At 49.9% G+C, this 22,100-nt stretch overlaps 1 long non-coding RNA gene across 1 annotated transcript; it reads left to right on the top strand.

Annotated features, from left to right (window-relative positions):
* Window positions 1–8,449: 8,449 nt before the first annotated feature.
* Window positions 8,450–17,352, top strand: LOC106148922. The gene is made up of 3 exons (XR_001234690.1): window positions 8,450–9,779; window positions 11,645–11,967; window positions 13,885–17,352. It is a non-coding gene; the product is annotated as an uncharacterized LOC106148922 (long non-coding RNA).
* Window positions 17,353–22,100: the final 4,748 nt, after the last annotated feature.

Raw genomic sequence — 22,100 nt, 5'->3', positions numbered from 1 at the left:
GGCCGACTTCTGGCCACCGGTGAGATCAAGAACTGAATGCGACACGATCCCCGCTCCCAGCCACGCAGGGCCCCGGTGGCCCCGCGAGCCGCCCGCCCACCCCGCTCTCACAGCCCGGACTTAGTGAGGGGCACTGAAGGCCACGTCAACCTTCCTGCACTAGGGACCTCCTCTCTAGTTGCCACTTTCACTGTGGAAAGGGCTGTTTACCCCTCGTGGGGACCGGCAGGCCTCTTCCATCCTCGTTTTCTTCTCTGAGCTTCTCTTCCAGGAAAATGTTCGGGTCCCACCCACCCTGGTCAAGCTCTTTTGTCTGAGCCCGATGACAGAATCGGAGCAAACCACCCCTGGGGGGAGCTCCAGAGGTCACGGTGGCCGGTCCCCAGCCTCCGGGCAGGACTCCCCTGAATCATGCTAGACAGACAGAGCCTTCCCGGGGCTGGGCCCTTCGCTCCGAGCGCCCCAGCAGCCCAGTAAAGTTTTGTGCTGACGCCGCCCAACTGTGGCAGTGCCGATCCGCCTGCTCATAAGGGAGTCATTAGTGAAACACAGCAGTGTAGGAGGGCCCGAAGGCCTGTGGCAATTAATCACCTTCCTCACTCGGCAGCCCCAGCTGTCTCAGATACAGCCATCCTGAGGTAGCCCTTTAATTGTCCCCGGAGAGGGCAGGTGGGTGACGTGAGCCAGCAATCCTCCCGAATAAAAAAAAAAAAAAAATCTTTTTTAGAGTATTCAAATATTTCTCACTTCCTTTCCAGAGTCTGTTATTGATATAAAGGTTGAAGCTCAGGCAGCTTAACTGTTATGTGGAATGACCTTTAGTTTTAATATTAATATATTATCGTAAAGTCTATGTGAATCATGAATGCAATTTTGGTATTCATATCAAATGCCACGCGCCGAACCCACCGCAACTCCCCCCGCCCCGGCCCTCCGGTGGGCTGCAAACTGGGTGAATTAATATGCGTCACATTCCTCTCCTCTTTATTTACTTAGAGAGGGTGGCCGGGCAACTTTATCAAGAGTAACATTATCAAGAGCTTTCCTGCAAGCTTCTTCATCACATTCACACCCGCGTCTGCTCGACACTTGTCAGTGTCAATCAAATCGCAATAATACGCAGATGATTTGCTCATTTGGTTTAATAAAATCTTTCTGCTTATTTGCGCTGCCTCCATTACACCACATAATTGCTGAGCCGTAGAGGTGAGAGGCAGCCAGTTGCCTGGGGGATAAGAGGAGACGATTGCTATATGAAGGATTTGTTTCTTTGCCTCTGTCTCTCCCCAGTCACTCATACTCCTAAAATTAATATTGTATTTGAATCCAGCCCAGCTATTCTTATGCAGGCTAACATTGTTATTACTTATTATTTGGATGTGAAGTCATTTATTTTTAGTTTTATGTCCAAGCTGTCAAGCTAAATTTCATTGTGAACTGCCACATACAATTTTTAACTGCCATTTAAAACGAGATTCAAACTCTAAATTATGGAGTGAGCGTGTTCAAAGGGCCAGCCTGACAGGAAGTGCGGCAGGAAGCCCCGCTTTCCCTGGAAATCAAAGGGGCTCCCGGTGATTATGTTGGTGGGAAGGAGAGCACACGGCCTCAGTACTTCCTAATCACCTTGATGGTGGCCGGACACCCAGGTGGGCACGCGGAGGGGGAGGGGCGGGCAGGTGGCCGCAGAGCCCGGGGCTGCGCTCAGGGCCCAGCCGGCACCTGCACTGTCGCACCGGCTGCGGCTCAGAAATGCCAGCGACCGCGCGGCGGGTGCGGCAGCGGGCTGCCGGCGTCGCCAAAGGATGCCAGCTCGCAGGAGCGGGCGCCGGGCAGGCAGCTCAGTACCCGACTGGCTTGATGCCGTGGAGCTCCCAGGAGGCAGGGCCCTGCCCAGCTGTGGCCCGAGAGAAAGCAGAGTTAGCTTCAAAGTTGTCTGTAGGTGCACTTCGGTGTCCCCACATGGGGAGTGCATCACCCCTACGTGACCCTACCTGCTGAGCAAGGCAGCAATGAACCCAGGGACCACAGTTGCCCCCACCCCAGGCTGCTCTCAAGGGCAACCGCTTATCCAGCTCATTTGTTCATTTGTTTTGAGACAGGGTCTGGCTATGCTAGCCTTGAACTCACTATGTAGCTCAGGCTGGCCTCGAACTCATGTCGATCCTCCTGCCTCAGCCTCCCAAATGCTGGGCTCATCCAGCTCATCAAAGAGCTGCAAAGACCACTGTGGGCATGAGCCAGCCCTGCAGGTGAAAATCGAAGGTGCAGAGACTTCTGGAGGCTGAATGGGGAAGGCTCCGGAAGCAGCTGGCATCAGCCAAAAGAGGGCAAAGGGTAGGGCACGGTGTGGTGGAGCAGACCTGGGCTGTGCGCCCAACCGCATGCATTAGGAAGGTGACTGCGTGTAGGTGCTCTCCTCATCTGTGGATTAGGCCCCCAGTGAGCGCAGGAACACCGCAGGCTGTCAGAGGGCCTCCTGGCTCCCTCCTTCCCCGGCTCCTCCCTTCTCTCTCTGCCTCGCCAGGCAGACAGGATGTGCCCTTCCAGCCATGCCGTTTCTGCCTAAGCCTCCGCTCCTTTAAGTTGCAGGTGCTGGGTCTTGTGTCCCCGAGAGAGGAAGTGACAAAGACACTTGCACAGGGCGAGGACCCAAGAATGAGCCCCTGCTTGGGAAAGAGGCAGCTGCCTCTAGCAGCTTCATACCAGAACCTGGCCTCCAGGTCCACCCCAGAGCCTAGGCTTCCTTTACCCTCTAGGAAGGCCAGGGCTCAAGGAAACCAAGGGCAGGCCAAGGAGAGCTCCTGCCATCGCCCCAGTCCAGTGTGTGGTGAGGTTTGCAGCCAGACCCACGGCTGAATGCAAGGTGCTTTCCACGTCCCTGTTAAAAAGTATCAGTGCTGAGAAGCCACTGAGGATGCCGATCCTGTGCCCTTCAGTCCTCCTGAGCTGGACCTTCCGGGCAGACCCGCAGCCAGGCCCACTTTGACCCACAGGCTCCCCAGCTTCAAGTCCCAAAGCAAGGCAAAATAAGGGAGTAGCTGGGCGTGGTGGTACACACCTGTAATCCCAGCCCTGCAGCCCTTGGGAGGCTGAAGCAGGAAGATCACAAGTTTGAGGCCAGCCCAGGCTACATAGTGAGTTCAAGACCAGCCTAGACTACGTGGTGAAACCTGTCTGAAAAAAATCCCAGCCAAACAAACAAATGAGGAAGCATCAGTATCCCCCCTCTTCCGCTTTTTTGGGTGATCCCTCCCTGAATTCTGAAATTAATAGGGCCTTATTTCTAAGCCAAGACTGGTGGCACAGGCCTGTTATTTGAGCAGTCCGGGAGGCTGAGGCAGGAAGATTGCAAATTCAAGCTCATCCTGGGTAACTTAGTGACTTAGTCAGACCTTGTCTGAAAATTAAAAACTAAAGCAGGCTGGGGATGTAGCTCAGTGCTAAGGCCCTGGGTTCCATCCCAAATGCCACCCAAAAAAGAAAAGTCTTAATGCTAACCCACACACACTGTCTTGGACATCAGCTTGAGTTGATAAAGAGTGCCACGGAAGGTGTGCTGTGGCTGGGAATGCCTGCCAGGGTCTCCCTGGCCCTGTGGCAGGGAGCTGGTGGCTTCTTTGCTCCTCTGTCCCTCCCTTGCTTTGGTACAGCAAAGTGGCTGCTTGCTGGCCTTTGCCCAGGTTTCCGGAGCTGGGGCAGGGGTCACTCAGAGGAGCTCGCAGTGCAGGCCCTCTTCATGCCTGCGTGCGGCTCGGGAGGGGGTTCTGGGGGAATCCAGCAACCTCCAAATGCCTGAGTAGCTCTCCTGAGATGTGACTCACGTACGACCCTCCCGTGTAATCAATTCCCCAGAGCAAACATAGACTAATAAAAAATAAAAAATGTACAAGTCAGTGGATTTTTGTATATTCCGAGCTGCACAACCGTCATCACTGTGGTCGATTTGGAAATGCTTTTCATGGCCTCAGGTACTCTCAGACCTTTAGCTAAGCTCAGCTCCTGGGCCCCTCTGCTGTAGCAGACCATTAACTTACTTTCTGTTCCAATAGCCTTGCCTACTCTGGACAACTCAGAGAACTCAAGTTCTGTTCGGCCTTTTGAGACCAGCTTCTTCCCCTTAGCCTGAGGTTCTCCGGGGCAGCCCGGATCAGAACCTGGTTCCTTTCTGTGGACCCACAGTGGCCTATCGCCGGAATCCGCACGCTTCATTTACCCTTCCGTTCATTCACAGGCGTTTGGGTGGCTTCCGCCTTTGCTGGTGAACTAGGGCTGCCACAGACAGACATTCTTCGTGTACAAGTTTGTGTTTGAACACCTGTGGTCAATTCTTTTGATCGCTTATCTAGAGGTAGAATTGCTGGGTCCCTTGCTGCCAACATTTGATCCATGTTTAACAATAATTTTGCTTTAGGGACTCACGAGTCAGTTGTCACCTCTCCCCCTTCAACCTGCTCCCAGAATGAATCCCACAGTGACCACGTTGCATCAGCTGTGTATTTTACTGACGGTTTCGTATACAGACTGACAGGGATCTGCCCTGAACGCCGCACAATTTTGGGTGAATTAGAATCTCCATCATGCTGTGCATGGTGGTGCATATCTCTAACTTCAACGCTCTAGAGGCTGAGGTAGAAGGATTAGAAATTTGAACCCAGCCTGGGGAATTTAGAGAAACCCTGACACAAAATGAAAAATAAAAAAGGGCTGAGGACGTAGCTCAGTGCAAAGGCCCGGGTTCAATCCCCAGACCACACACTCAATCAATCAGTCAATCAATTTTTGAAATTCCCATTGAACCCTTTCACTTTTAATCTTTCTCTTCTGCTGTGCCCCCGGCCTGTCTTCCACGTGCCTCTGAATCTGCACCCCTGGTTCTGCTTCTTGCAGACCCACTAGGGCTCACCGTGGCTCCCAAGCTCCCGCACCCACACGCACTCTTGCCACTGTCTATGAGCAGAGGAAAGAGCCCTGAAGGCCGCGTCACAGAAAACCGAGGCTCTGTAGGCAAGGTTCTTCAGGTTCAGGATCCGCCTTCCTTAGAAAGCAGCGGGAGAGGAGGGCTGACTTTTCCTGCCCTATTTCAACTCTGGGTAGATTTTACCCCATGGATGTCTCCTCTCAAAATTATACAGAGGTCACAAAGTAGTGACCTTAGAGCAGTGATGGCAAACCTTGTAGAACTGAGCACCCAAACTGCAACACTAAACTCACTTATTGTTTGCAAAGAGCCAACACCACGAGGAAACCTGAATAATGATGTTTTAGTTTTGAAAAAAAATGACTCCTACATTAACATCCTTTGCCTTAAAAGAAAAACACAATAGCAGAGTCTTCGATGATACAGAACAGCTTTTTATTGAAAGGTGAAAGATTGCATTGGACTTGCCTTTGTGTGCTATTATCTGACACTTAGCTGCTGGGGCATTGCTGGGGCAACTTCACTCGTGTGCTGACAGAGAGGGCTCTGCGTGCCCACTGCAGCACTGCAGCCACAGGTTCACTACCACTGCCTTAAGATGTAGTTAATTTAGGACCTCAGTGTTTGAAAACATTTTTAGTTCTTTGGCTTTTAAAAGTTAGGAAGTCTGCCGTCCATGAACATGATGATTAGGTGTTCATGCCATCTGCATGAGATGTGCCTCCCTCAGACCTTGTTACCACGTTGGCACATTACCCATCTGATGTGGAAAAATAAAAGGAAGTCTGGGCAAGGCGTGGTGGCTCACACCTGTAATCCCAGCACTTGGGAGGCTGAGGCAGGAGGATCGTTGCAAGTTCGAGGCCAACCTGGGCTACAAAGTAAGCTCAAAGCCAGCCTGAACTGTATAGCAAGACCCTGTCTCAAAAAGTAAAAAAAAAAAAAAAAAAAAGAAGTCAGCTTTTAAAAACAAAAGCCAAGAGCAGCTCCTAACCTCCCTCGAAAAGGCAAAAGTCCAGGCAGCAGTAACACATGTCTGTCCCTGGCACCAGCTAGAACCAGCAGTTGTCCCTTGGGCTGGGCCTGTTCCTTACCTAGTTGTAGCTGCCTGCATTCCAGCTCTGTGCCATTTCTAGGCCAGTTCTAGGGCAACCTCAGTGCAGCACCAAGAGAGGGCAGGAGCTGGGAATGGAAGGGTGCGGCCAGCTGGAGGCCGTAACTGGAGACTCCAGTGTGCGGAAAGCAACCGAGCACACAGCACGAAGGGCCACGGCACGGAGAGCCTCCCTGTGGATGCCTGGTGCATTCCGAAAGGATTTATTGAGTTCCCACTGTGCACACTGTCCCCTGTGGAGGGAGCAGCCATGAACGATACACGTAAGCTCCCCTGCCTCATGCCGCACTTTCACGTGGGGAGATGGTGCTGCACAAGGTAAATAAGCATAGTTTGCTCGATGGTGAGATAGGCTATGGGAAAGCAGGGAAAGAGAAGTGTGGGTGGAGGAGCGCAGAGCCAGGGAGGGTTGTGAGCAGGGAGAGCGGGAACTGCGGAAGTGAGCCACACAGCTGTCTGGAAGGCATTGGGGATGGCGGGTAGAAAGGCCTTGTGCTTAGCATATTCAAGGAAGAACATGGAGACCGCTGTGGCCAGAACCACAGAAGGGAAGAAGGGGTCATATGGGACTTTGGGGGACATCCCAAGAATTGCAGCTTTGGGTTTTACCGTGAGACAGGCAGTGCCAGGAGTCTGAACAGAAGATTTCCATGCTCCAGATTAGGTTTTCACAGAGTCAAATGGACCAAGTTTGCACAACAAATGTGAGACCAACCAAGAGGCAACGGCACCTGGGTGAGTAACAAGAGCTGGGTAGACCAGGATGCAGCAAGCGAGGTGCTGAGCCTAGTTGGGCTCTGGAGGTAGCTGAAGGTCGGGCTGGCAACTTCAATGTAGTCTGAGACGATGGCTCCAAGGTTAGGCACCGGAGCACCCGGAAGGGTTGCACTGCTGTTTCAAACCCAGGAGCTGAGGCCGTGGCTCTGAGATGAGGCGTCTGAGGGAGGAGGCCAGGGTGAGCAGCTGGTGACGGAAGCTGGGGCTCTGGTGGGAAGTCTCAGCCACCATGGGGTTGAGGGCCATCGGTGTGCAGTCTGTGTGTTCAGGCAGACAGGAAAGACGCCCCTGAGCCCTGGGGTCACCAACACCAAGGCCAGTGACATGGAGACCTCAGCAATGCAGGGAGCAGCAGGCCAGAGTCACCAGGGTTAGAAGGTGCGCCCCATCCAGCTGCTGATGCTGTTGTGCCCTTGGGGCTTGGACCTGGGGCCTCGTGCATACTGGGGAAGTGTGGCCCCACAGACTATGCCCTCAGCCCTTTCTCTGACTTTATTTTGAGAGAGGCTCTCACCAAGTTGCTCAGGCTGGCCTCAAATTTGTGATCCTCCTGCCTCAGCCTCCCGAGTAGCTGGAATTACAGGTATGTGCCACCACAGTGGGCTCACCTGATGTTCTGGGAGGAGGATAAATGTCCTCCTGACTTATTTATACAACTAAACTAAAATACAGAATTTTAGATCCCTTAACATGCTGGTGCCACACTGGCACCAGCATGTTAAGGGATCTAAAATTCTGCTCAAAACCAAACGGAACAGTAATTAACCTTTTCTTCTTGTGCCTCAACCACCTGACTCCTTACCCAGGGTCAGCCAGGCCTCCAGTTTCTGGTCTGTACTCACACCCCGCCGGACGACTGGGACGCACTCTGAGAAAGGCATCACTAGGCGATTCACCACTGTGGGCAGTCCTAGCGTGCACCTACACAAACCTGGGTGGTCTAGGGCAGGCACTTGCTGCGGCCTCTATATAATCAAGGTACACAGGGAACCTGAGCGATGTGAGGCTGTTGTTAGTGTAACACAGCAGGATTAGCTGTTTCCCAGAAAACTATTTTTAGATAAGTACACCCTAAAACAATAAAAAGCATGGTACAGTAGATACATAAACGGCAGCATAGTCATTTACTATCATTAGCAAGCATTACATTGTGGACGTAATTGCATGCGCTATACTTTTATGGGAGTGGCAGCTCAGGGGGCTGTTCATACAGGTCTCCACAACCCGGGAACAAGGTGTTGTGCTGCAGTGTCGCAGTGACTATGATATCACTAGGCAAGAGGAAGTTTTCACCTATGTTGTAATCGCACGGGCTGCCATGTGCGTGTGGGCCATCATCGACTGAATTATTATCTGCTCCTTAACTATGAGTGTGGGCATGTGTGTGAGCAAATGCTTGTCCCTTCACTGGCTTCTGCACAAATGGACAAATGGTAGCATAGCCAGACTGTTCATTTAACTTCCTTTTTTCAGTGCTGGGGACAGAACACAAGGGCCTTCACACTGAGCTACATCTGCAGTCCTTGTTTATTTTCATTTTGAGACAGGTTCTTGCTAGGTCGCTAAGTTATCCAGTCTGGGCTTGAATTTGTGATCTTCCTACCCGAGGCTTCCAGAACGCACCACCACGCCTGGCCTGTTTCACTTACCTCGAAGACCGTTCCATATTAGCCCATGGAAAACTTTACTCTCTTTTTCCCATATTTCGTGCTCAGAATGTGCTGAAATTCTCCTAGTCACCCCCTCACCGAGGGACATTTACATTGCTTCCAATCTTTTGCTGTAGTTAATGACCATGTACACCTCTCCGCATGTAAATCTGCTAGCTACATTGCTAGAAGTAGAATTGTTTGGTCAACCAGCGTGTGCATTTTAATTTTTAATAGATACCACCAAGGAGATACAATTTCAGTTCCTGCAATTTAAATGTGCTTGTTTTCATACATTTTCTAACCAATTTTTCTTTGTCTTGTCTACCTGGGTGCTTTGAATGTTGCAGTTCTAGTTTGCTTCTCCTCCTACAGGTGAGGCTGCATCCAGCAGTGGACTCTGAGCCGAGGGGTCGCTTCAGCCACCTTTTGTGGTTGGTGCCCCTTCCTCCACACAGCCTCTTTCAATGCCCCATACTCTTCTTGCTCGCGAAGGCTTTAGTACAAGTGGGCGATTCCCTAACGCTGTTGCCTTTGAAACACAAGTGGAGGAGCGATACTCACTCAAAAAGGAGGACTCGTCCCCAGCAACAGTCCACGCTCTGGGCTATTGGTCCATTCAGTTCAGCAGCTACAATCGGGCGCTGTTCCATCCTCCTGGCTGACGTGAGGGGGTTTGGGGCTGGGGGGATGCCGCAGATCCAATCCAGGGCCTCGCACATGCTAAGCACATACTCCAGGGCTGAGCTGCTCCCCCAGCGGGCAAGGCTCCTTAGAGAGTTGTACAGGGACCTACGTCTCTAGTGATGATTCCTTTCATCGTCATTGTAATTATTATTTTCTTAGCACATTTTCGAGGCATGTTGTATCCCCAGATCATTAAAAGGCGACCTTCTTGAGTCCCTCCGTTCCTCAGGTGTCTTCGTCACCGTCAGCGGAGAGCAACGTCATTTCCTTTCACATCCTGCCTGCCTTTTCTGCTAAGGTGCATACCACAGCCTTAGGTCTTACTTTTAGTTCAACAATGAATTTGATCTTTTGTGGAGGCTGATTTATTCCAGTGCCAGGGGCTACTTCTCTTTAGCTTCTCACACTGCTGAGAGGAGAAAGCAGAGAGCAGAAAAGAAAACCTTTCTGCCTTGCCCCGTGGTTTTCTTCCCCTCCGGCCAGCTGTGCGGGCACCGGCTCTGCGTCACAGGGCACCGGAACCTGCCCCTCCCCCTTCCTTTTGCGGCTGAAATAGGAGGCTGGGAAGCCTGGCTCCTCTAACCCTTTGCCATCGTCTCTGTGGCCAGCGTACCATGCACAGGACAGGCAGGTCCGTCTCTTTTTCATTTCCATGTCTAATTTAAGTGTGTGTGTGTGTGTGTTTGTGTGTGAAAAGTGCACACCATTTTACCATGTCTCACCAGCCTTAAAATTCTGAAATTACTTTGGTCTTTGTTGGTCAGCAAATAAATTAATTTTCACTTGAAGAAACAGCATTTTTAATGCTTTTCATTCTGGCTTGGCCTCATCCCACGGTCCAATTACTGAGGTAACTACCACGGGTCCGAGCTATAGATCAGAAACTGTTTACTAGACTTGCAGGCATCGATTTATTCAAGCTATCCGACACAGCTGATCATATTTTATTTTCCCAGATCTCCTCTCTCAAATTGATTTTTCAGAAAGTTTTTAATACCAGTTTATTTACCTGGCTAATCCATTTATCTTCAGTTCCACCTGTAAAATCGAGACAATCCCTGGGGTGCTCAGCAAAAGGAGAGAGACATTCTCTGTGTGCCTCTCTCACTGCCTAGCCCTGCACACGCCCATGCACACACACATTGCACACTCATACCCCCCCCCAGCAGCTAGTTATCCAGGAACTGTCAACACCTCTCTTCCTTTTCCTAGACCTTTCATTCTTCTGCAAAATCTCAGGATTGCATTGATTGTCTTTAAAATCCTTTCTAACGTTAGATCTTTAGAACTAACGTGGACAGAGTTGGAAGGGACGAGCGAATCTGGACAAATCTCCCCCTTCCGAGTCTGGAACCTCGAGATTTTTCCTGAAACTAAAGGGACCCAGTCCCAGCTCACTGAGACAACCACAGCAAGACAGTGATTGCGGTCACCTTCTTGCCTGTAATTCCCCTTCCTGTAGCCTGGGGTCCTCTTTGTTTCTCAAGAGCAGAACCATTTGAAGTTGTGGAGGCAAAGACCTTTCTCGGAGGTGCTCCAGCCAGCGGGCTTGTGGGAAGGCTCTTCTGTGGTTGCTGGGGCCCCGGGTCGGTAGGGAGACACCGAGCGAGGAGAACGTCTGAAAAACTATGTAAACACACAGAGGATGGAAGCAACAAAATGTGGGCTCGTAAAGGGTGTTACTATGGAGGAACCTGAGCAGGACCCCAGCTCTCCCAGGCACCCGGGTGTGGGAGGCCACAGCCTCCAGGTGTACAGGAAGCTGCTGGGCATGGAGGGAACGAGCGTGGTGGAGTCACAGTGTGAGGCCAGCCTGTGGGGTCAGCTAGGCACACGGCTCAGGGGTGGATGCTGCTGTGGTTTGGATCTGAAACGCCCTCACAGCGCTCAGGTCCTGGCTGCTTGGTCTCCAGCACAGCAGTGTTCAGAGATGGGGCCTTTGATGTCATCAGCAGATGAAGCAGTTGATGGATTCATGGCTTCCTGGGCTGTGGGAAGGTGGTGCCTGGTTGTAGAAAGCCAGTTGCTGGTGGGGTGGGGGTGGGGGCTTAAAGGGATCCCTCCCCGCCTGCCCCCTCCACCGACTGCCAGGAGTTGAGCAACTTCCATCTGCTATGTGCCTTTGCCACAGAGCACTGCCTCACTGCAGGCCTGGAAGCAACCATGGAATACAACCTGTGAAACCAGGAGCCAGAACAACCTTTCTTTGTTTTAACCTGATTTTCTCAGGTGTTTTGTCACAGCAACAGAAAGCTGAGTAACATCATGCCTCTGTTCCTCTTCTCCCTGTGCTTCTATGGGTCCAAACTACACTGTTAATAATTTGTCACCCTGGCTCAGATCACCCCAAATCCTGCAGACATGGATTGTGATTTCCTCCTTGGTGTGCTGGGAGTGGTGGGGTGAGGGGACAAAATGTGTGGCATCTCAAATTATCTTATTTCCAACAGGGCTGCTCCTTTAATCCATGTCTCTCTCTTTTCTTCTGCTGTTTAGTTCTTGAGTAATTTGCAGAAGGGAAGGGACATCCAGAAGGATTTGCTGTCACTAGAGACTCTTCACGCCATCCCTGTGGCTTTTAAGCCAGACCAGGCATCACGGAGGAGTCTGCTGTTACAGATGAACCTATGCTTACATCCATCTTCCAGCTCTCTTCCACAGCCTGCAGCCATGTCCCATGCAAAAGCGGAGATAAGAGCTGAGTTGGATGCAGGCAGAGGCCCCCCGGGACACTGAAGTTTCCCCCAGGGGCCCTCACCCTCCCATTAACTCCCTGCAGTGCGGCTCTGAGGGCACGGAGATTCTCCCTCAGATCCGGGGTAGGTGTTGCCTACAAATACACAGAGGCCACCACTGACTGACAGGTCCTCTCCTTCTTCAGCAGCTGTTCTCTCATTTTTATAAATTGTGTTTTAAATACTGACAGTGGCGCTTTGCCCGGGGTTTTGTTTTCAGAATGCTAAACAGTAAATAAAAGGTGGTTCTTCTCCTGAATAAGGGAGAGAGGGGTCAGGGATAACTTTGGGGGTCACGCAGCCAAACCAAGAGGAGGGTGGGGGATTGTGTTTTTAGAATTGAAGAGATGCCTCTCTCCGGCCGTGTGTTTTTCACCTGTACAAAACCCACTCATCAGGTTAGGAAGTGGCCGGAGCCACCACCTGAGCCTTGACGGGTACCTGGGCCTGTCCAAGGAGGGGCTGAGGCAGCAACTGCTTCCTCTGGCGTTTGTCACTTCTCTTTGACAACAGCACAAGCGTTTTGAGTCAAAATACGATACCCATTCTTTGTGTATTCATCCGTGACATTAAAAGCCAGGTTTTCTATTTCTGTTTCCTTGGTGCCACTGTGCAAATGCATGCGGGTGGGAGGCTGATCCACTGCCCGGATTCCCTCCTGCGAGCTCCTGCTTGTGGTGCAGAGGGGCACTATCTAGAGGCAGGGGAAGCAAATTGACAGCCCAAGGGCTATTTCATACTTGTTCTCTGGTCTGTGTTGTTTTAGAAGCCACGTGACCACAGAGCCAGACAGTTTTGGATCCACCTGCCTGGGTCACACCGTCACATTGTCTGCGGGGCTCTGTACGCAGCTCGCTCGCGCCCCCCACTTAGAGAATTCGGTAAATGTGCAATCGGCAAGGACTGCTCAGAGAGTTAGTGGGGATGCTGGGGTCAAGCTGCTGGGGCCCATTTTTACCCACGGAGAGACTGCCTTGACCGTCACTCGTCTCACATTTCTGTAGCTCCTGTGAAGGGTGCCAGGTCGTGTGCTGGGTGCCCCCCCCCCGGCCTTCCCGCACAGCCAGCTGTAGACAACTGCTCTGCTCTGAGTGGAGGCCCGCACTAGGCCCGCAGACCCCTTGCTGGGCGCTGGGACTGTACACCTCAAAGGCACGAGGGCTGAGGGGGTGGTGGAGGCAAACATCCTCTCGGCTTAGGAACAGGAACTCCCTGATCCTGGGACTTTGCCAAAGTCCAGAACTGCACGATGGAGGTTCTTTATAATGGTCCCCAACTTAACAATGATTCAACTTACATTTTTTTTCCACTTAAAGATTGTATGAGGCTGAGTGCGGTGGTGCATACCTGTAATCCCAGCACTAGGGAGGCTGAGGCAGGAGGACCACCATGAGTTTGAGGCCAGCCTGGGCTACACAGTGAGACCCTATCTCAAAAAAACACAAAAGCAAACAAACAAACAAACAAAAAAACACATGATAGTATGAAGACAAAATACATTCAGTAGAAACAATATCTGAATTTTGATCTTTGCCCAGGCTAGCGATGTGCAGTGCAGTCCTCTCTGCAGTGCTGGGCGGTGGGATTAACCACACCTCCCAGCCAGCCTTGCGCCCATGGGGAAGAGCTGGGTCCACCTCGGGCTGAGCTGCTGAGCTGGGATGCTCGGGAGCTTGGGTGCATGGACTGCATTTCCCGTCTATGGTGTTTTCATTTCCTTATTGGGACAAAACCTGGCAGTAAATCAAAGGCCATGTGTCGTTTGCATCACGACACTGCTCAGACCAGTGTGGGCCCGAGGGGTGAGAAGGGATGGACCACTCTGACTTGTCAGTCCTGGGATTCACTCGGAGGTGGGGGTCTGGGTGGGGCAGAGTTGGTCTGGTCTGAACTACTGAGACAAAGAGCAAGGGAGGGAACGTGGATCCCAGGGGAGGTTTTGGCGGGGCACACTTTGAGAGGGGAAAACAAACCAGATTCCATTTCTGCTTCTACTTCCAGGCAGCCTCCTTGTCTGAGCCTCAGCTTCCTCGTCTGTGTGGTGCTGGACGGCAAGGGGCACAATGAGGCCAGTCTGCAGCAGCCGGCGGCGAAGCAGCCACCTCCGGGCTCCCAAAGGCATCTTTCCGTCAGCTGAGCACTTATGGGCCATGTGATGTTGCCTGGTGCAGTGTCACAAGTAGCGCACACTGAGGCTGAACCAACAGAAACCTATTTTCCCCTGGTCCTGGAGCCTGCGGTCCAAGGTGAAGGCACTTTGCGGTCTTTACGTGGTGGTCCTTTGGTGAATTCGGAGCCCGGGGGTCATTTCCTCCTCTTACAAAGACATCAGTCGGATGGACCCTCCCATCAGACGGCACTGAGCTCTGTCTCCAAATACAATTGCACTCTGAGGCACTGGGGGGTGTGTGTGCAGGGCTTCATCCTATCAGTTTGGAATGGGGTACAGTCCAACCCGTAACGTGTGCCTAGTATGCACCATGCCTCTTAGGTGCTCCTTGAATGAATACTGAAAGCAGGTACCCTACTGCCTACTCCAGGAATGGGAATCTGTACAACGGTGACAGTAGAGAGACGGGTGCTGTAGCAATGCCATGGGGGTTGTGGAAGTGTCCAGAAGTATGATTTAACGTCCCTGCCTTCTCTGGCTTCATACAGTTTGTGGATGGGCCTGATGGGGGAGACAGGTCCTAATCAACCATGGCTGTGCAGAGTATTTGAGGGTGGTGAGCCCTAGGACAGGAGGGTGGGGAGGGGAGAGGCTCTTCTGAATGGAGAGGATAAGAAAGCTCACAGGTTAGGTGGCCTTCAAGCAAAACCCTGGAGGGCTCAAGAGAGTGAACTGAGCTGATATCCGAGAGAAATTCTTTCCAAGCAGTGGGAACAAGTACAAAGGCCCTGGGGCTGGAACTGCCTGGGAATGTTCTAGGACCAGCCGAGGCCATGGTGGCTGGAGGGGAAGAGCGTGAGGGGATGGGGTCAGAAAGGGACCTGGGGACAGGTGGCCAGGGGATGTGGCTAGAGTTCGTGGGACCTCATGGGTCTTTGGTCCACGTGAGACGGAAACCTAGAAGGAGGGGGATGACAGGCAGTGCCATGACCTGACTGGCGGCTTGAGGGGAAGTGGGTTGTGAGCAGAGTCGGAGGTCACCGGGCTGAAGCAGGGCAGTGCCGTGGAGCATATGAATGACGTGGGGATTGGCTTTCCCCCTGGGACCCTTCGCTCCTGGGTGGCACTGTATCTGCTGCTGAGTGGTATTTCTGGTCAGCAAGCAAGAGGGACATGGCCTCTAATCAGCCTGCGTTTCTGGACAAGTGGATGCTGGTACAGCTGGCTGCAGGGGGGAAGCAGGACAGAGGCTAAGTGGAGCATCCTTCTATACTGCCACTATGGGGTGCAGGGTCCAAAGACCCCAGTGGCCCTGATAGCCACCGTGAGGCTGTGGGTGGACGATGGCTCAGTGGTGAGGGTTTCTCCCAGGACCAGGAACTTCCCAGAGGGCTCAGCTCCCCGTTTAAGTGGATTTCCCCCCGAGTCTGCTGATACCACCAAGCCAGTGCGACCGGTGCGGCCCTAGCCCCTGGTGATGAAAGCAAACCAGGTCACGTGACCCTGAGGTGATGGCCTCTTACATGACCGTGACTTGTACGTGTAGGGTGCCGCACCTCCAGGTGACATCTCTGTGCCACAATTCCACCTGCACAACCGTGGCCAGAGCACCGCACCCAGTGTCTGAGCCTGACCCTCGCTCCCGCAGGCACACACGGGGCTGGCCTCCTCCAGGCAGTGCGACTGTGCTCCCATAGGGCACGGCGTGAAGGCACAGGGAGGGATGCAGCCGTCCCCCGGTCACTCCCGCCTTCCCCACCACCTCAGCTTACACACACACACTCACTCCCTCTCCTTGGGGGACAAATTCCTCGCTATCCTCTGGGCCAACGCTGGCAGCTCCACACTACTGCAGCATCCCTTTAACTTCTGGCTTCCGGCCCTGGTGGGAGTGGAAGGGTTCAAGGGCACTGATATTCAGTATTTGGAGAATGAAGATCCCAGGAGAATTTAACTTTGATGGGAGGAGGAGGAATCTGTGGTTGTGTGTAGGGAGGTTCGGGGGCTAAAGGGGCCGTCCTGGGGAAAGCTTATGAGAGAATGCTAATAGACGTTTAGGGCATCTCGGATGAAAAGCCCAATGAAAATATTTCTTTTGAATCCACCCTTCATCTCTGTGCTTGAGCCCTCAGTGAAGAGTTATCCTGCTTGAGAGGATTAAGTGCTGTGTTTTAAAAAAGGAAAAGACTTTTTTAGGCATGATTTTTTTCATAGATTTAAATGTCAGCTCAGGATTTTTTTAAGAGCATGGATTTGTTGTTAAGTGTACATATAATATTCCTTGAGATACACTTGGGCAAATTAATTTCTGCTTCGCTGCTTGCATTCTTCCTGCTGTCCACCAGAGGGCACTCAACCACCCACCAGGAGAAGCCAGGGTGCATTCACTCAGGTTAAACTCACCCAACACCTTCGCAGGCTTGGAGCTCAGGCCAGTAGGAGAAGCTTTGCCGGTTACAGGTCAATCGCAAGGGAGGGCCCTATAAATAGTGTCAGAAGAAGCCGCTGCCTATTACTGGGGAAAATCCAAATTACATTTGTGTGGAGTCGGTACATGTACATAGCAATTCTTTTCTTGATGATGGCCGTTCCGGGGTAAGGTGGGGACTCAGTGTTGCTTTAGTTCCTTCAAAGCTAGGTACAGTAGCACCTCTGGAGTCCCAGCCCTCTAGGAGGCTGAGGAGGGGCGATAGCAAGTTTGAGCCCAGCCTGGGCAACTTAAGTGATTTAGTAAGACCCTGTCTCGAAATAAAATATATAAGATGGAGATACGGTTCAGTACTAAAGCCCTGTGTTCAATGCCTAGTATAAATACACACACAAAATTCTACCAACCAGTTCTTATTTCCTGTTTTTGGACACATGAAGGAATAGTTTGTATTTTGCACGTCAGAGAGGAAAAAGGTGTGGACATTCTTAAAGAGTTCACAGCATGCCAATTACCAGGGACGGAGCTTGACCACGGGCAGGATGTAGCAGAGGTCTGGCTGCGGAATGCATAAATGTCTGTCTGAGTCCCGGCTGTTCCCGTCACGGTTAGCACAGCAACTTCACCCCGCGACCTACCGTCTGCTGAACCAGGGTCAGCGCTTTTAAACTGGCTTCTACTTCACTAGCGAGCATTGTGTACCCAGCCGTGCCCATAAGAGCAAGTCTGACTTATGGACGCAGCGAGATTGGTGACAACTAGGTAACGACAGTCGGCCTTACAAGTGAGGAGCAGGAAGGACCTCCAAAGCGTCGCAATTTACTTATCTGTATAATGCCGGGTAAACAAACTTTTGTTAGCACAGAGCATGATTCTGTTTTTAATTGTTGTTGGTGGCTGGTGATTGTTGTTGCTGTTGTTGTCTTTTTGAAACAGGGTCTCGCTATGCAGTTCAGGCTGGCCTTGAACTCACTTTGTAGCTCAGGCTGGTCTCCAACTCTCAGCAATCCTTCTGCCTCAGCCTCCCAAGTGCTGGGGTTACAGGTGTGCACCACCATGCCTGGTTTAATTGTTGTTTCTTGCATAACTGTTAGGTGCAGTTCTACTAAATCAGAGCTCAGAGTCATAATAATTTTTTCATCCATGAAGATCTGCTGCTGAACATGTTGGCTCAAGCCTTCAAATCTTACAGTGTATAAGAAATACAGGGACCAGTGATAAACTATCAGCTAATGCAGTGACTAGATCTGTGCATGCGCGCGCGCGTGTGTGTGTGTGTGTGTGTGTGTGTGTGTGTGTGTGTGTGTCCGTCTGTATGGGAATTAAACCCAGGGCCTTCATACTGAACTACATTTTAAAAATTAAAAAAAATTTTTTTTGAGACAGGGCCTTGCTAAATTGCCCAGACTAGGCTTAAATTTGCAATCCTCCTGCCTCGGCCTGCTGGGATTACAGATGTGCACCACCATGCCTAGTTTGGCTAAATCTTGACTGGATCCTGGTTCTGAGAAATGATAACTGCCAGAGTTTACTTGGACTAGTATAACACAATGCTATCAACTGAGCAGCTTCTAATCAATAGAAATTTCTCACAGTTCCACGGTTGGGAAATCTAAGACTCAAGTGCCAGTGGATTTGGTGTCTGGTGAAAGCCTGCTTCCTGGTTCATAAACACCTGTGTCTTCTTTTTTTAACTATTATTTTAAAGACAGTAATAAATGAGAAAAAAAAAAAGAACAATAGCATAACAGCATGGTAAACATAAACAAACCAAAGCAAGAACAGTTAAAGTGATACAGGGTTTCAAGACAAAATGATACTATTTAACAGTGGTTGTTATAATACATATTGTTATCTTCCACTAGGTTGCTCAGATTACCAGATGTAAGAATGGAAGATTGTTCAAACCATTAAAGAGAATAAGAAAATAATTATTAGATAAAACATTAGAGATAAGAGAGTTTCACTAGACAACACGGTAGGAATTCACCATGGTAGTTCCAATGCATATTGTTGCCTTCACATCAGTTGCTCAGATTACCAGATACAAGCATGCAGAATTGGTCAGAACATAAAAAATTTTAAGCATTAACTGTTCCTTTCAATACACCATCATCATTAGCAGTACAGTTATCGCAGATACATATATATATATGTATATATATTTTTTTGTCTTCCTTCTTTATTTTTCATAGCAGCTGCATCTTCTTGCCATGTCCTCACTTGGTAGAAGAGAGGGAGGCAGCTCTCTGGGCCCCTTCTTATTTATTTACGCATTTATCAAACTGAAAATTGAACCGAAGGCCTTGCTCATACTGGGCAAGGGCTCTACCACTGAGTTACCCCAGCCCTTTTTGTCTTTGAGACAAGGCCTAAGTTGTCCATCTGGCACTGAACTTGTAGTCCGCCTGCCCAGCCTCCCAAGGAGCACTGAGTCCCCTTTAATAAAAACACCAATTCCATTTATGAGGTCTCCTGACCTGGTCACCCCACCCCTAATACCATCCCACTGGGGAGTAAGGTTACAACATACATCGGAGGGGGCACACTGACGTCAGTTCGTAACAACAGCTAGAAACCTTTGTCTTGCTGTGTGATAAGCAGGGCTATTTAAATTGGTCTGTGTGGGATCAGGCTAGGAATTTAGAGTACACTTGCTTACATATGACTAGGGCACTGTAGTGGGTAAGGGAATGTCCCTGCTCTTAGCAGATACTTACTGAAATACTTAGAGGTAAAGGTCATGGTGACGATAAGGTCTTTTTCAATGAACTCAGGAGGAAAAAGAATAGGAAATTTGTTGCGCTCTATTTTTCTGTAGTTTTGATAATTTTCATAATGAAATTTTAGAATATGGGATAATAATAACAGCATTTGCTTGCTGTGGGTAACTCTTAATACAATAGGGATGCCCTGGCCCCTACCTATTCCAAGAAAGAAAGGTGGCAATGCTTGGAACAGTGCCCTCCCCATGCAGACCTGCAGTTCTTTACCTATGGGTGAATACTGCACCCCCTTTTCTGTTCTGAGTCTGCCACCCTAACTAACTCAAGCTTTGACCTGAGGCTTTTACCATCTTTCCAAATGCCTTCAGCCATGGCGTATGGTGGTTCTTCTAAGAGGAGACTGCTCTTGTGCCAGTGGTAGAGTCATCAGAGCACTGTGAGTGGGTGGTTATTTGTAGCACTGTGCCATGTTCAAGATGCTGTTTGATTATAAAAGGAATTGAGTGCTCTCCCAACCCTGTACAAGTAACACAGTGTATATTGGTTGCTTTTCCTTAAGGGTAAATCTCCCCAGTCCATCAGCTACTCTGACATTATTTTGAAATGCTGTAGTCTGTCTATAAAATTGATCCCTTTATCTATCTGTTCACCTGCTCAGAGCCAGGAGCTATGGGGAATATGGGAGGGAAGAAAATATGAGATAACCCAAAACTGGACGCATATTTGTGAGGGGACAAGGATTGTAATCATCACGGAGGATGGAGAAAGGACAAAAGACACATCATCTCTCTACAGCAGTCTCTCCAATTTCAATAATTCTCAAAACTCCATGAGTTCTCCCATTATCTGAGGATCATTATCAGCTAAAGGAATATTACTTATTTAATATCCTCCCTTAAATCCATTCACTTAAAAAAACTTACCTGCCTACTTTGGTTCATCCTAGATATTACTATCCATAAAATCAAGGTTTTAATGTGCTAAATGTAACTTTCTAAGACATATGAAAATAAATGCATAGCTACCTGGCTCATATCTTGAGCAATGTATGTAATCTGTGACACGTATGTTAGAATCCATTGTAAATAAGATACATGTAGTATGCGGGAATCAGAAAAGATTGAGGAGCGAATGGAGTAAGATAAAGCACTGGCTCTGTGTGTGCCGATGTATGAAACACACACATCTTCGTTAGCCTCACTGTCTTGTCCCTTCTCTTTGTTAAAGCCTTAGCAGTAAATCAGTGAGTCAGCTCGTACATTAACCTTAGAGAGACCAAAAGAATGGATTCAGTGCATATTCTTCTAATTAAAACATGACAAGGAATCTCCAATCCTCATAGAGATCACATATCTTCAAAGATCTAGTGCAAAATGAATCTTTTGACATAAATATCAGGTATGTTCCAAAAATTTAAAATCGCAAATATAACATAAAGCAACTTAAAAAGTTTTTATAGAGGAAGTTAAAGGTCATTTGGATTCTTTCTCAGTACTTCATATTTGTCTTTAAAAATGATACTTTGAGGCACCACTTCCTTTCAAATAAATAGTCTTGATTTTCTGAGTGAGCTGCGCCTTCTTTTCTGTTACTATAAGAGTGTCTATTTACAAAAAATTGAGGTGTGACGCTTTGGATCAAAACTGTCTCCCTAGAGGACTGTGAGCTGAGAGGTGGCGCTGTGGAAGGTGATGAGATCTGGGGACAGTAACCTCACCAAGGGGTTCATAGCTGACTGTGCTGTTAGGAGGTCGGTGGGGCCTCCTGGAGAAGTGGGAGGCGGGTTAGCGGGTGTCCCTTCGGAGGGCGACTGTCTGTCTTTCGCTCTTGCTGTCTCTCCGCTTCCTGGCTGCCATACGCTGAGCAGCCCTCCTCCACCGCCTCCTTCTAACAGACTGTTCCCACCACGGGGCCAGCCAACCCCGGGCTGGAACCATGGGCTAAAATAACCCGTCCTCCTGTAATCTGTGGGTGTTAGATATTTTGTCCCAGCAACAGAGAGGTGATTAACAAAAGGTTTACTTAGCTTTCAGAGGCTGGGAAGCGCAAGAGTATGATGCCAGCATCTGTCTAAGCACTGTGTTGCTTCATCTAATGGCAGAAAGGGAGCTTGTAAGGGAGAAAACATAATACCGGGCCCTGGTTTATAACAATCTACAATCAAGAGGATTAATACAGTCCTGCAAGAAGTGTATTAATCCTTCTCTGTGACCTAATTACCCCTTAAAGCCCCACCAGTTTAACACTGTTACACTGGAAATTAAATTTTGTCCTGCATTTCAGAGGGAACAAACCATTTTACAACAGCAAGCTGCTTTCTTGGCACAGACATCTGGGGGTGTACAAATACTGCTCTTTCAAGAATACAAAGGCTGCTGCTTCAAATATACTTTAGTTATTTTTTTCCTTCATTTGCAAAGCATTTTTTGCATCCCTATTTCATCCAGGTGTAAGGCTGGACGCAGGGGAAACAGTGAAAATCAAGCAGACGCGGTTCTCTCACAGAAGAGCGTGGGAGATAGGTACTAACGGGTACTAATCAAGTCATCGCCCCCCAAAACACCACACTGCCCTGAGGAAGTGGCGTTTGAGTCGAAGGCTGTGGGGAAGCCAAACAAAAGCTCCGTCTTGTTGTAGGGCAGGGTGGGAAAACATTAAACATCCACATATTGAAAAAATGCTTGAGTGGCTGAGCCTGGGGCCAGTGGGGCTGGGCTCAGCCTTGGCAAGGAGTTTGATCTTTGTCTACAAGGGAACCAATAGGGAACCAGGGAATGGCTTGGAGTCCTCAAAATCAGTGCTCTGCCAGCAAAGAAGAAGGGGGGAAATGAGTGCTGGGTGCAGGACGAGAGTGCCTACAGAAACTCGCCAGACCACAGCTATCCAAACCAGAACTCACTGCTTCCCCATTTCCCCGGTTCCCAAGCCCCCTGTGGATCAGGACTTCTCCACT

This window comes from Chinchilla lanigera, unplaced genomic scaffold (assembly GCF_000276665.1).
Source record: "Chinchilla lanigera isolate Chin_1 unplaced genomic scaffold, ChiLan1.0 scaffold00032, whole genome shotgun sequence".
Classification (NCBI taxonomy): Eukaryota; Metazoa; Chordata; class Mammalia; order Rodentia; family Chinchillidae; genus Chinchilla; species Chinchilla lanigera.
Note: the sequence above shows the minus strand (reverse complement) of the source record. Positions and strands in the feature narration are given on the sequence as shown.